This window comes from Prunus mume, linkage group LG6 (genome assembly GCF_029339155.1).
Source record: "Prunus mume cultivar Tortuosa linkage group LG6, ASM2933915v1, whole genome shotgun sequence".
NCBI classification, from domain to species: Eukaryota; Viridiplantae; Streptophyta; class Magnoliopsida; order Rosales; family Rosaceae; genus Prunus; species Prunus mume.
The window spans coordinates 19,177,689-19,191,408 of NC_142703.1; the positions used below are offsets into that span (position 1 = coordinate 19,177,689).

The 13,720-nt window shown below is 42.0% G+C and overlaps 1 long non-coding RNA gene and 4 pseudogenes across 6 annotated transcripts; all 5 read right to left on the reverse strand.

The window, feature by feature from the left end:
- Positions 1–566: 566 nt before the first annotated feature.
- On the reverse strand, positions 567–808 carry LOC148916335 (protein RADIALIS-like 1 pseudogene; annotated as a pseudogene).
- A 473-nt stretch (positions 809–1,281) lies between these two features.
- On the reverse strand, positions 1,282–1,517 carry LOC148916336 (protein RADIALIS-like 1 pseudogene; annotated as a pseudogene).
- A 283-nt stretch (positions 1,518–1,800) lies between these two features.
- Positions 1,801–2,177, reverse strand: LOC148916337 (protein RADIALIS-like 4 pseudogene; annotated as a pseudogene).
- Positions 2,178–3,282: 1,105 nt separating this feature from the next.
- LOC148916338 (protein RADIALIS-like 1 pseudogene) lies at positions 3,283–3,548 on the reverse strand (annotated as a pseudogene).
- Positions 3,549–9,743: 6,195 nt separating this feature from the next.
- Positions 9,744–12,930, reverse strand: LOC148916339 (uncharacterized). 6 transcript variants are annotated; one of them, XR_016128279.1, is made up of 5 exons: positions 12,876–12,930; positions 12,727–12,781; positions 12,513–12,571; positions 12,337–12,409; positions 9,744–10,593 (listed from the first exon to the last, which is right to left on the reverse strand). It is a non-coding gene; the product is annotated as an uncharacterized LOC148916339 (long non-coding RNA). The 6 variants fall into 6 exon arrangements; XR_016128280.1 differs by having other exon boundaries at positions 12,727–12,797; XR_016128281.1 differs by lacking the exon at positions 12,337–12,409.
- Positions 12,931–13,720: the final 790 nt, after the last annotated feature.

Below are 13,720 nucleotides of genomic sequence, written 5' to 3' on the forward strand. Positions count from 1 at the left end.
TTTTGAAAATCTTTGTTTTGCTTGGTAGTCCAAAAGGAGTTGAAGCTAGAGCCAGTCGATGACATTCGACTTGATGCCATTGAAAATTGTATTTTTTTGGAGGAGAATGAGGGTATAAAGTGAAAATGGTGGCAAGAAACAAATAGAAAAATTTAGGAAAACTTTTTATGCCTACTAAAAAGTACCATCAAACAATGGTTTCCTTGAAGCTGTGAAGAAACCCTAATGTATAAGCGACCCAATTTGCTTCAATGACTTGAATCTGTGAATAAAGAACTCCCTTTACTTCACCGAATGTGTTGTAAGCACATTCTTATGTAGGGATAATCATTCGGATTGCGACCTGCTGGCCAAAGTAGGTACCTCGAGGTCCGATGGGCAAAATTCAGGCCCGACCCAATAGTTAGGCTCGCTCTAAGGTTGAGTAGGGCTTGGGCTTAGGATTTTTGACTTGACTAGGCCCACTTAGGCCAGTCCTAGCACCAGCTGCCTTTGCGTTTTATTTATTTATTTATTTATAAAGATTTAATTGCAACATTCCCAAACCTCTTTTTTTATTTATTTATTTATTTATTTATGTAATCCGGAATGGGCACTTGTCCAGGCTCAATAAGTATGATATCTTCAATAAGAAGCTCATAATGCTACTTGACTTCCTTTGAGTTTTTTCGCCAACCGCATTGGCAACATAATCCAAGCGGTTGGCATTGTCCTTGTCAAACACAGCTAGAGCGTTTTCAAAATCTTTGTTTTGCTTGGCAGTCCAAAAGGAGCCATAGCCAGTTGAGGACATTCCACTTGATGCCATTGAAAATGGTATTTTGTGGAGGAGAATGAGGGTCTAAAGTGAAAACGGTGGTAGGAAAATGTAGGAAAACTTTTTATGCCTACTAAAAAGTACCACGAAGCAATGGTTTCCTTGAAGCTGTGAAGAAACCCTAATATATAAATAACCCAATTTTCTTCAATGACATGAAGCTGTGAAAAAAAACTTCCTTCTTCATCGAATGTGTTGTAAGCACATTCTCATGTAGGGATAATCATTCGGCTCATGACTTGGAGGCAGAAGTATGTAGCCCGAGGTCGATGGGCCAAAACTCGGCTCGGCCTAGCCCAATGGTTAGGCTCGCTCTAAGGTTGGGTAAGGCTTGGGCTTAGGATCCCTAGTCGAACTAGGCCCACCTGGGCTCAGCATAGGACCCCTACCTATGCCCTAATTAAAAAAAGAAAAAGAAAAAAGATTTAATTGATACACTATTTAACTTCATTTTTTTTCTTCCTCTAATCCGGTATGGGCACTTGTTCAGGCTCAATAAGCATTATATCTTTAGCAACAAGCTCATAATGCTTCTTGACTTCCTCTAGGTTTTTTCGCCAACCATCTTGGCAACATTATCCCAACGATTGGCAGTGTCCTTGTCAAACATAGCCAGAGCGTTTTCAAAATCTTTGTTTTACTTAGCAGTCCAAAAGGAGCCTAAGCCTGAGCCAGTTGAGGGGATTCCGCTTGATGCCATTGAAAATGGTATTTTTTAGAGGAGAATGAGGGTATAAAGTGAAAATGGTGGTGAGAAACAAATACGAAAATTTAGGAAAACTTTTTATGCATAGTAAAAAGTACCATGAAACAATGGTTCCCTTGAAGCTGTGAACAAAGAACTCCCTTTACTTCACTAAATGAGTTGTAAGCACATTCTCATGTTGGGATAATCGTTCGGATAGCGTCTTGCGAGCCGAAGTTGGTAGCCTAAGGTCCAATGGGCCAAACTCCAGCCCAGCCCAGCCCAATGGTTAGGCTCCCTATAAGGTTGGGTAGAACTTGAACTTAGGATCACTTGCTCGACTAGGCCCACCTAGGTCCGCCCTAGAATAGCATGCCTATGCCTTTATTTTTTAAAAAGATTTCATCGATACACACCTTAACTTTTTTTTTTTTTTTTTTTTTCTATAATCCGGGATGGGCACTTGTCCAGGCTCATTAAGCGTGATATCTTCAACAAGAAGCCCATAATGCTTCTTGACTTCCTCTGGGTTTTTTTACCAACCACCTTGGCAACATAATCCAAGAGGTTGGCAGTGTCCTTATCAAACACAGCCAGGCCGTTTACAAAATCTTTGTTTTGCTTAGCAGTCCAAAATGAGCCATATCCAGTTGAGGACATTTGGGTTAATGCCATTGAAAATGGTATTTTGTGGAGGAGAATGAGGGTCTAAAGTGAAAATGGTGGTAGGAAACACATAGGAAAACCTTTTCTGCATACTAAAAAATACCACGAAACAATGGTTTCCTTGAAGCTGTGAAGAAATCTTAATGTATAAACAACCTAATTTTCTTCAATGACATGAAATTGTGAACAAATAACTCCCTTTATTTCATTGAATGTATTGTAAGCACATTCTCATATAGGGATAATCATTCGGCTCGCGTGCCGAAGTAGGTAGCCCTAGATCCGATGGGCCAAACCTTGGCTCTACCAGGTTCAATGGTTAGGCTCACTCCAAGGTTGGGTAGGGATTGGGCTTAGGATCCTTGGCCCAACTATGCCCACTTGGGCTCGACTTAGGATCGCCTACCTATGCCTTTTTTTATTTTTAATAAAAATATTTAATTGATACAATCCCTAACCTTTTTTTTTTTTTTTTTTTGTAATCCGGTATGGGCACTTGTCTAGCCTCAATAAGCATAATATCTTCAACAAGAAGCTCATAATGTTTCTTAACTTCATCTGGGTTTTTTTTTGCCAACTGCCTTGGCAACATTATCCCAATGATTAGCAGTGTCCTTGTCAAACAATGCCAGATTGTTTTCAAAATCTTTGTTTTTCTTGGCAGTTCAAAAGGAGCCAGAGCCAAAGCCAGTTGAGGGGATTCCTCTTGATGCTATTGAAAATAGTATTTTTTGGAGGAGAATGAGGGTATAAAGTGAAAATGGTGGTGAGAAATAAATAGGAAAATTTAGGAAAACTTTTTATGTCTAAAAAGTACCATGAAACAATAGTTTCCTTGAAGTTGTGAAGAAACCCGAATGTATAAGTAACCCAGTTTGCTTTAATGACATGAATCTGTGAACAAAAAACTCCATTTACTTCACCGAATGTGTTGTAAGCACATTCTCATGTATGGATAATTATTCAGCTCGAGGTAGCTCGAGGTTTGATGGGCCAAACCCAGGCCCAGCCCAATAGTTAGGCTCACTCTAAGGTTTGGTAGGGCTTGGGCTTAGGATACCTGGACCCGTCCTAGCACCGCCTATGTATTCCTTTTTTTTTTGTTAATAAAGATTTAAATGATATACTCCCTAACCTCTTTTTTTTTTTGATAATCTGGGATGGGCACTTGTCCAGGCTCAATAAGTATGATATCTTCAACAATAAGCTCATAATGCTTCTTGACTTCCTCTGGGTTTTTTCGCCAACCACCTTGGCAACATTACCCCAACGGTTTGCAGTGTCCTTATCAAACACAGCCAGAGTGTTTTCAAAATATTTGTTTTGCTTGCCAGTCCAAAAGGAGCCAGAGCCAGTTGAGGACATTATGCTTAATGCCATTGAAAATGGTATTTTATGGAGGAGAATGAAGGTCCAAAGTGAAAATGATGGTGAGAAACAAATAGGAAAATTTAAGAAAACTTTTTATGCATACTAAAAAGTACCATGAAACAATGGTTTCCTTGAATCTGTGAAGAAACCCTAATTTATAAGCAACCCAATTTGCTTCAACGACGTGAAGCTATGAGTAAAGAATTCAATTTACTTCACCGAATGAGTTGCAAGAACATTCTCATGTAGGGATAATCATTTGGCTCACGACTCGCTGGCCGAAGTATGTTACCTGAGGTTCGATGGGCCAAACCCCTATTCGGCCCAATGGTTAGGCTCCCTTTAAGGTTGGGTAGGGCTTGGGCTTTGGATTCCTGGCCCGACTAGGCCTAGGGTGACAAGACCCGCCCCGAATTTCACAGAACCCAAGACGAATCCTGCGGAGACCTCGGCATCACACCCATGCCGGGTTCACTCCTCGAAACTATGTCCTCTTTTACCAAAGAGGATTAAGGGCATGAGACTTTCTGCCGAAATTTAAACAAAGTCTCCCCTGTAAATTGAACATTTCCCCAAAATTTCCACCTGCATAAAATATATTTTTATAACCCAACCGGCAGCATGCACAAGATAACAACATGCAATTCAGCAAAATGGCCTCCAACCTTCAGATACTTCAAAACAAATTACCAACACATTTCTTACGCCAAATAATATAATCAAACGCACTTATGCAAGCCAAAAGTAATTTATATCATTTAGTTTTTCCCAACCAATTTAGCATACGAGGCTCCAACCTCCTAACACAAACGCATCTCATTCTCACTAAAATAGTAGGACCAACTACCAGGTCCGTATCATACTCAACAAAACCACCTAAGTGGAGTCTAATCTGTGGCTGCACCTAGTAACTTCAGGCTGTCTACGTACCCTACTAAGGGATCAAGCCATACGTAGTTCTTTCCCTAAAACCCATTTTTCCTCTGAATCACAACTCAACAAACACAATCACATCTCCCCTCATACGACGGGACGCACCCGGACACATATGGGATCTGTCAACACGCCGGCTACTCCTATGACACGTGCGACCTCAACATAATCTCCCTCATACGGCGAGGCCTTTGGCCTCGTAGGGTCTGTCAACACGTTGGCTACTCCTCGACACGCGCGACCTCAACACAATCTCCCCTCATATGACGGACGCACCCGGCCTCGTGTGGGGTTTGTCAACACGCCGGCTACTCCTACGACCGCGACCTCAACTTTGGGCTGGCTACATTCTCACCAGCGCACACAATCATATCTCTCCTCATACGTCGGGGCCGCCGGCCACGCGTGAGGTGCATCAACTGCCGGCTACTCCTCGACCGTGCGGCCTCAACAGGGCCCGGCTACATTCTCACCAGCCCGCACACAATCATATCTCCCCTCATACATCGGGACGCACCCGGCCACGTATGAGGTCTGTCAACACGCCGGCTACTCCTACGACACGTGCGACCTCAACAGGGCGGCTACATTCTCACCAGCCCACACACAATCATATCTCCTCATACGTCGGGGCCTTTGACCACGTATGGGAGTGCATCAACTGCGGCTACTCCTATGACACGTGCGACCTCAACACAATCACAATATCACCTCTCATACGACCAGGGACGCACCCGGCCTCATATGGGGTATGTCAACACGCCGGCTACTCCTACGACACGTGCGACCTAACAACCATAAGGTGGTACTTACAGTATACTCAATAACCAGGGAGGTACATAGGGTAGTGTGTATAGCACTCCAAACTGACATCTAAACTCTTTTATACCTTTGTATACACACATGATTATATGTAAATATAAACTTCTATTTCATAAACCTCAACCCTGGAATAGCATCCAATAATCCCCTAATTATGAACCGTAACTACTATCCTAATCCCAAATAACCCACATACAATCAAGACCCGTCACTACGGTCATTTTGATCTTCCTAGGAAGGTAACACTACCTAGGAATTCTCACGGTCAATCCCGGAGTCAAACTACCCACCCTTGGTCAAACGGGCCCATGGGGTCCACAACCTCCAAATTCTAATCTGACATTTCCTATAGGTTCTACAAGGTCTAGGACACACGTTCTGCAAGTTTGGTCCAGATCGGATGGTCGGATCACTCACGATCGCACGATCGGACGGTTACTAAAACTCTAACCCTGGGTTGGCATTTACGGAGTATCCGGGACTCCATTTTACGATCCGTTGGATCCTACACGATCCTAGGAATACCTAGATCAACATATTATAAACTCAGGACCATCCAACGGTCCAAACCTAGTGAACCCGGATAATGCATAATAGGCGATATCCGTTTAAGACTCAAACGACGTCCGAATCGAGATCCGCGAACTCCTACGCACTCGTGACAACTTGAGGATCTCGTCGGAAGGTATTATAGCTCCACCACTCTTGCCCACACGCCGCCACACGCGCGCCCGCGCGTGGGTGTGTAAATAAATTCCAACGATGTCCTCCGGGAAATCCACAAAGGCATCTGTGGTAATCATTCAGGCGCTCGCTCTCTAGCGCATAAGGCCATTAGGCAAGGATACTTCTAGCGACAAGTGTCAGCGGTTTGCCAATATCCCTCAACTCCCAGCTGAACCTTTAACAACCATGGTTAGTCCTTGGCCATTCGCCCAGTAAGGACTTGACCTCATTGGACCTATGCCCGAGGGCAGGACCAGTCAAATCTGTGATCGTGGCCGTCGACTACTTCACTAAGTGGGCTGAAGCCGAGGCCCTAGCCACCATCACTGCGGCTCGCATTGAGAGCGTTCATCGGCAAAATATCGTGTGCCTCTTGGCATCCCCAGCGCCATCGTCACGGACAACGGTAGGTAATTTGACAACATAAAATTTAAGCGATTTTGTTCCAACCTCAAGATTAAACTTTGCTTCGGCTTCCCACCCCATCCTCGGTCTAATGGCGGTCGAGCCGTGAACAAAATTATCAAGAAGACCACGAGACCAAGCTTGCAAAGCCAAGGGTTGCTAGCGAGCTACTTCGAGTTCTTTGGGCCTACCGCACCACCTTACGTACCTCAGCGGGAGAAACACCGTTCTCTCTTTCCTTTAGGTACGAAGCCGTGGCACCAGTGGAGATTGGCCAGCCCACATACGAACCTCCACTTATGAAGGCCGAGGCCAATAACGAGCGGTTGGCCCTCAACCTTGACTTCATTGACGAGCTTCGTGACCAGTCCAATATGCGCAGCGTCGCGTACAAGCAGCGTGTTGCCAAGTACTACAACTCAGTCAAACCCGAGTTTTCTGGCGGGGCTGGGTCATCGCATAAGGTTTCCTTGGCCACTAAGAATCCTAATGAAGGTACCACAGGGCCCTACGTGGGAAGGTCCATATGAGATCACCAAGGTTAGCTGCCGGGACTTATCGACCGGGATCCCAAGGGCAAAACCTTGCCTCATCCTTGGAACGCTGACCATCTCAAGTACTACTACAAGTAAACATACCTAGACCCTAGGACATTATGTTTTCTTATACTTCGGTCTTGAGACTTGACTCAAACCTACGATTGTACTTTCCGCCCTTCGGCACCCATCTAATAGAAGCACCCAACTGGGCCCTATTTCTACTCATTCACACTTCAGAAGTTGGCAGAATGCATAAAGTAAAAAGATACCAGGCAATCATAAATATACACAAGCGCTCAGGCATCGGCATAGTCGTCCGCCTCCTTCTCGGCAGTGTGTCAAGATCCACGGTTGACTCCCCTCCGCTCGCATCGGCACCTTCCCTCGTCTCGGCGGAAGGACTCGTGGCCTCGGCAGAGGAGTAGTTGCAAATAGTGACTCCTACAGGAAGGAATGGGAGGAACATCAGGTGTCGAGTTTATATCCAACTATGGATTAAACCTGCAACTAGTTTCTCCTATCCATCTTGCTCCTCGACCATCGCGTCGGCACAAGGCTCTTGAACACAGCCGAACCCTAATACTCCTCCACGGCCTCGGCACAGCGCGGCGCTCAGCTCCTCGGTCCTCCTCCTCTCGGACTCGAGGCCTAGCCTCCTCCACCGCCTCTAGCCGGGGCTGTCTCCTTTAGCTCCCGCTCCAACCTCCCCACCTTGGCTTTGAGCGCATTCCTCTCCCGGATGGCAGCTGAGCCTCGGCGGTAGCGGCTTTAGCATGTCTCAGTGGCGTCTAGCCAAGTCTACCTCTCTCTCCACCTGGCTGGGGTGAGGTACATATCCCCAAAAGCTTGCAAAAGATATGTTCATAAGCGGACCATTTATAACTACACTACTAGAAAGTTAAAGGCACAAGACTACTTACACTGGCGGTAGAGAACACCGTCTTACATGCCCGATCGGAGAAGGCGTTGATAAGAGGCACTTCTGGCGATGCATGGCGGGGTTACCTCCTTCGCCTCCCGTCGAACCGAGGCAAAGTCTATATCCTCGGTACTGCGAGGAACAACTCCTCCATCTCGGCGGCAGGCTGGGTGAGGATCTAAGTCGAATGGCGCGACCTTCCACCCATGGCGTCATGGATCAAAGACTCAAACCCCTCCGCTTCTTCTCGGCTCCGTGTGGCTCATCATCCTCTTGCAGGGCCCATTGTGACAGCCGGGCTCTTTGTCCCTCGGTTGTCTTTGGGCGCACCCTTTGCACCTTCTTGGCCCTATTGGCCCTATCTTTCTCTCTTCTCTCTGCAACTTTCGTTGCCTCTCCTTGGATCCACCACTACCTTGGTGAATCCTCGCCCACGATCACCACCTTCTTCGGCACCTTAGCCACTGCAACCACAAAACCGAAGCAAAGGTGAACACATATACAAAGACAAACATACAAAAGGGAGGGAGAAGGCCAATACTTACTTCCTTGAAGCAACCCCGACTGTAGAAGAAGAGCGGTGTCACAATATTCTTGACTCATGCGCTTCACAGGGCACTGTCTCCTCACGACTCTATCTCTTCCTCTTCCTCCACGGACCTTTGGCCTACACTTCACAGAACCTGCACATGGACAAAGGCGTTAGTTTTCACAAGCTTCGGACGACAATACATATTCATACCAACACATTCAACACAAAGACAGGAGTTATAACCAAAGACCTATAGATTGAAATTGGGTGGGCACATGTTTCTTTGACGAGTCGTCAGTCGGCACTCCCAATCACCAAGGAAAAGAACCACCGATTTCACCACGTCTTCTGCGACGATGGTGGTTGTCCTATCTCCTTCACCTTTCGACGGTTGACCTACACCCAGCCAAAGTTGCCTGTTGCTGGACACTAAGTACAGATGCATGAACTGCTCAAGGAGGCTCCTCGCCGCCAACCACCATGCTATGTACACCCGTGCGGTACACACCAGATGTTGGGGTTATCTTGCTTGAGGCATAGCCCAATCTGAAAGCATCATTTGCACCCAAGGATGCAATGGTAACCTCAATCCATGTTTGTACATGGCTGAGAACACCATAACACAACCCTCGGGAGGGAATCTTGCCGCTTCAATAGGTATGGGCAACCTCAGCCCCACACACTCAGGTATAAGCGTAATCTACCTTAAGCGACTCTAGATCATACAGACTCATCATATTTTTCCCCATTGAAGGTATGGGGACTTGGGGAGCTTTGACTTTCTCTTTCAGAATTATCGACATCTACAAACATAAAAAAGGGAAACTAAGGGGTATGCGGAGATTGAAAACACACTACAAGGAAAAACACTTTTGGCGACCACCACTTTTGGTCGCTAAAAGCTGTAAATTCGTCGCCAAACCCCTTTAGCGACGAAATAATTTCGTCAAGCTTGGTCGCCTAAGGCTCGTGGCTGAAAGTAAAAGTGACAAAAGGCGACAAAAAAAAAATTTCGTCGCCAAAACCTTTATGCGACCAATTGGTTTCGTCGCCTTACAATGATCAGTTGGTAGCCTATAAAGAGTTCCATAAAAATACCAAAATTTGCATGAGAGAAAGGATTATGTACGACCAAATAGATTGGTTCGTCGCCAATAGTTTTTGGTGACTACCAGATTTGGTCGCTAAGGCTTACTTAGTTGGTCACTAAAATATGTATATTTAATTATTTTATTTATATTATATTTTATGATAATATTAACCTTTTGTGCATTAACATATTGTAATTTTGAAAAACAATACATTTAGATAAATAGATCAATAGAAACTTACATGAATAAAAATTTCTCTCATTCAAAAGTACACAAGCATCCTAGTGATTCAAGTACACATAACATATCCAAATTCCACTGAAAGACTGGAGGCCAAGCTCCATATATTCTTGCCCTTGGTAAACCCAAGTTCTACAATCATTATTTCTCCACTCTAAGACTATTACCAAGCCTGTATACTATTTTCAACAAAACAAAATACATGTATACTATGCCTTTTGTATCCTCAAGTTTTGTAGTCATGATCTTTAATAGGGATTGTGATCTAATATCGTGGAATTCCCAAACACTGTCAATTGTTTGCTTGATCTTCTCAAACTCATCATTTTCCTTTACAAAAGAAACAAAATAAGGAAATGTCAATGGTCAAGAAGATGCCAAAACCAAGAAAATTAAAATTAATATATATAAGAGAGAGAGAGAGAGAGAGAGAGAGAGAGAGAGAGAGAGAGAGAGACAAAGCTGAAATTCACAATCTTAACTAAATAAGCCATCAAAAAAGAGTTCGACATAAGAAAACTGATTGCAGGTCATCAATAAACCAACTTAAAAAAATTGAATTCATTTTTCATACCTCTCAATATCAACTGTCTAAGCATACCTTTGTGATAATAACAGAAATCAAATCATCAATTACCACAAATAAATAAGGAAAACAGTTACGAAAAACCAATGTAAAGACTAATATGATGCATGGCACAAACCCATTAGAAAACATAAATCATAAAATCCAAAGTATAATCCACACGTTAAATGGAACTAAGTGTAATAGGAAGAAGAGGTTCTTACCTCAAATGGTCCTCTGTCCAAAACCCCAAACCAAATCCTTCCACCTCCTCAAATAAATCTGAGATGGAAAAACAGGATACTACCCTAGTAAAGTTAAAGACACCTAAATGACATTGTTCTAAACACATTATAAGATAAAGAGAACTGAAGGGTAGATGGTCAGGGGGCATAATGGAAAATAACTCTAAGCCATCAGAAATCTTTGGGGAAAGACAGTGGGTATGGTTATATGAGTACATAGAGGTTATAGAGCTTTTTCTCACAAAGGAAGCATCCCATATTCTATTCAACCTGTTTAGTGAACTAAAAACAATAACAACAATAGTGCAGAAGTCCTTGGCAGAGCTATGTAGGTATTTTGGTTTAGGACCAGCTTTAATTTAAAATATAATTCTTTTTAGTGTTAAAAATTAATAAAAACACAAGGACAATGATATATCTAATTGCTCAAACAGAAAAATTATGTTGTGGACCAAAGGGGCAGCAGCAAGGTAAAGTGAAAACAAGCTGCAATACCCAAGCACCTTAAGACTTAATTGCATTTCCTACAAAGAAAGAACTCTAACCCACCTGCAATGCCAATGCCATATCATTTGAAAGTTAAAGCACAAAACACTACCTTATCAATCTAAATCACTATAATCATCACTGTGATTACTAGATTGCCATCATTTTGTAATCAATCACAACCTTAACTGGAAGACCTTAGTGCCTAACAATATTTCTTCTTATTATAGTTCATCTTGCACATTTACAAACACATAAATAGGAGCACCATACTACACTAAAATAAAGAGAAAAAGATCAACCTTGTTTATCTTCAAACTACACACTGTTTAGCTAACAGTTTCAATTGGATAATGGGAACAAAATTTTAAGCAAAAATGAGATACACCTCTTTTCGTTAATGAATATAACTCTTAAAAATCAGTTTAGAAATCACTCTCCCTCACTCCCTTTTCCAAATCAATGTCCAAGAAATTAATATAGGTATTTGCAGTCATCAAATAAGTTCACGTGTATAACAGATTCTTAGAAACTTATTGCTTCAAATGAGAATTTGGTTTAGTTTCAAAAAGTAGAAAGCAATTCCTTATAGCTAAATCTTCTAGCCAAATCAAAATGGCTACTGCTACATCAAACCAGAGAAAAATAGAAAAATAGAAAAATAGAAAATCCAAATCAAATAGGCAATGTATGTTTTTAAATAGCTCCTCAACCTGATTGCTAATTCACAATCTCCATTAGCCAAAAATGAGAGTAAAATTTCATCTCAGATGTTTGAAAATCATATACGCAAGTTCAACTTCAAAATCCTAGTCATGTTAGACCCAATCTTTTCTTAGGCATTTTCCTACAAGCAAGAAAGCAAAAAACATAAATGTCCAACTTCAAAATCCTAGTCATGTTAGAAAAACTTTCCCAAAGGACATACGTATAATGTATAACAACAACCTTTAGAATACTCGCTTCTTCTCGGTTGAAATTTAAACACTAGCAAAAAGATATTTTAAAGTGGAAACAGGGGAATACAAAATTACATCAATAACATATACTTATTCACAATACATAACAAAATATCTCTTGCAGACTAGAGACCTTATCAATTTAAGTGAATTCATTGAAGTCCTCCGATATATAAAAAGAAGGAAAAAAAAATATAATGCAGGGTCTTTAAAAATTAAGTTTCAAAAGAATATGAGCCAAACAAGAATTTTTAAAAGGCACAAGAAAGAAATAAAATGGTGGCATAATTTTTTATTTCTAATAAAGAGGGAAAACAAAGGATGCTCAAACCTACCATCTGCAACAATAGATTCATAGCCTAGCGTTGGTCTCTTGGTTGTCTGAAGGGGCCTTCAAGTCTTTAATAGCTATAATTATCCATAATGGAAAATTCTCAAATGGCAGTGCTCAATCAAGGTTGCTTCTCTTTTATTTCTTCTCATAGTTTACATAAATAAAATATAAAAATACCTTAAGAATTAAGTTCTTGAATGAAGGCTTAGCAAAGAAATCTGAAAAATGCTGAATCACTTTGCAAGATCCAGCAAAGAAACTAAGTATCAAATACAAGACACCACCAGGCAACGCAAGCACAAGAAATCTTCATAATAATAAAAAAAGGTAAATCTTAACATTTCCATGATTCCAAACTCGTAACTCAAAATATTTAGAGAAGTTTTCATACCTAACATAGAGGCAGCAGATGAGAAGTGGTTGAGGAGTCGTCGACCACCTCGTTACTAAGACAAAAACCAACTAAATTTTATTTTTACAGAATCAAAATCAAATAATTACAGAAAAATAGCTAAATAAACAAAAAAATCATAAAAGCACCTTTGAATCAGAGTTGGTATGTGCCTGAGCACATTGCAGAGAATCTCTAGTATATATTCTGTAGCAGCAAGTGGTTGGCATTGTTGAAGGATGATTTTGGGAAAGAGAGTGAGAAATAAGGGCCATGAGAAATCTGAAGGGGGATGAAGAGATAGTGGGTACATAAGAGATTGGCCGGCATCGTTGGAAGATTTCATTGCGAGCGTCCGTGGAGGACTTAATTGAAGGCATCGGTGGTGGAAGACGGCGGAGAGAGTGATACGAGAGAAGTAAATTGGGAAGTAACGGGTTAGGGAAATTTTTTTAATTTATAGTCTTCCAGAATCAGCCACCAAGCTATTTGGTTGCCAACATGTCAAATAAGGAAAACGACACAGTTTTAATACTTTATATTCTTTTTCACAGGAACAGCGACCAAAAAAATTGGTCGCCAAGTTTCAAGAAATATTTGGGCGGTATCTCACAAAATATTTTCGCGGCATCTCAAATTTAGAGACGACACAGGCAACCTTAGAGACAACATAATTTGGTCGCCAATAATTTTCAAGCTTAAAGGCGACCAATCTTGTGATTGGTCGCTAATTCCTCCCCTAGCGACCAAATCTTTTGGTCGCCATTCGGACATATTTTCTGGTCAATTAGTTGATAAATTTGACGAAATTATTGGCGACGAAATAAAACTTCGTCTCCCATAACCTTGATTGGCGACCAAATTTGGGTTGGTCGCAAAAGATTTCGTCGCGAAAGAGGTTTTTTCTTGTAGTGACAAAAGCCTAGGCATGTTCTTCATATGTTCATGGAAGTTCATCTACGTTCATACCAAATTCATGCAAAACTCAAGCAAA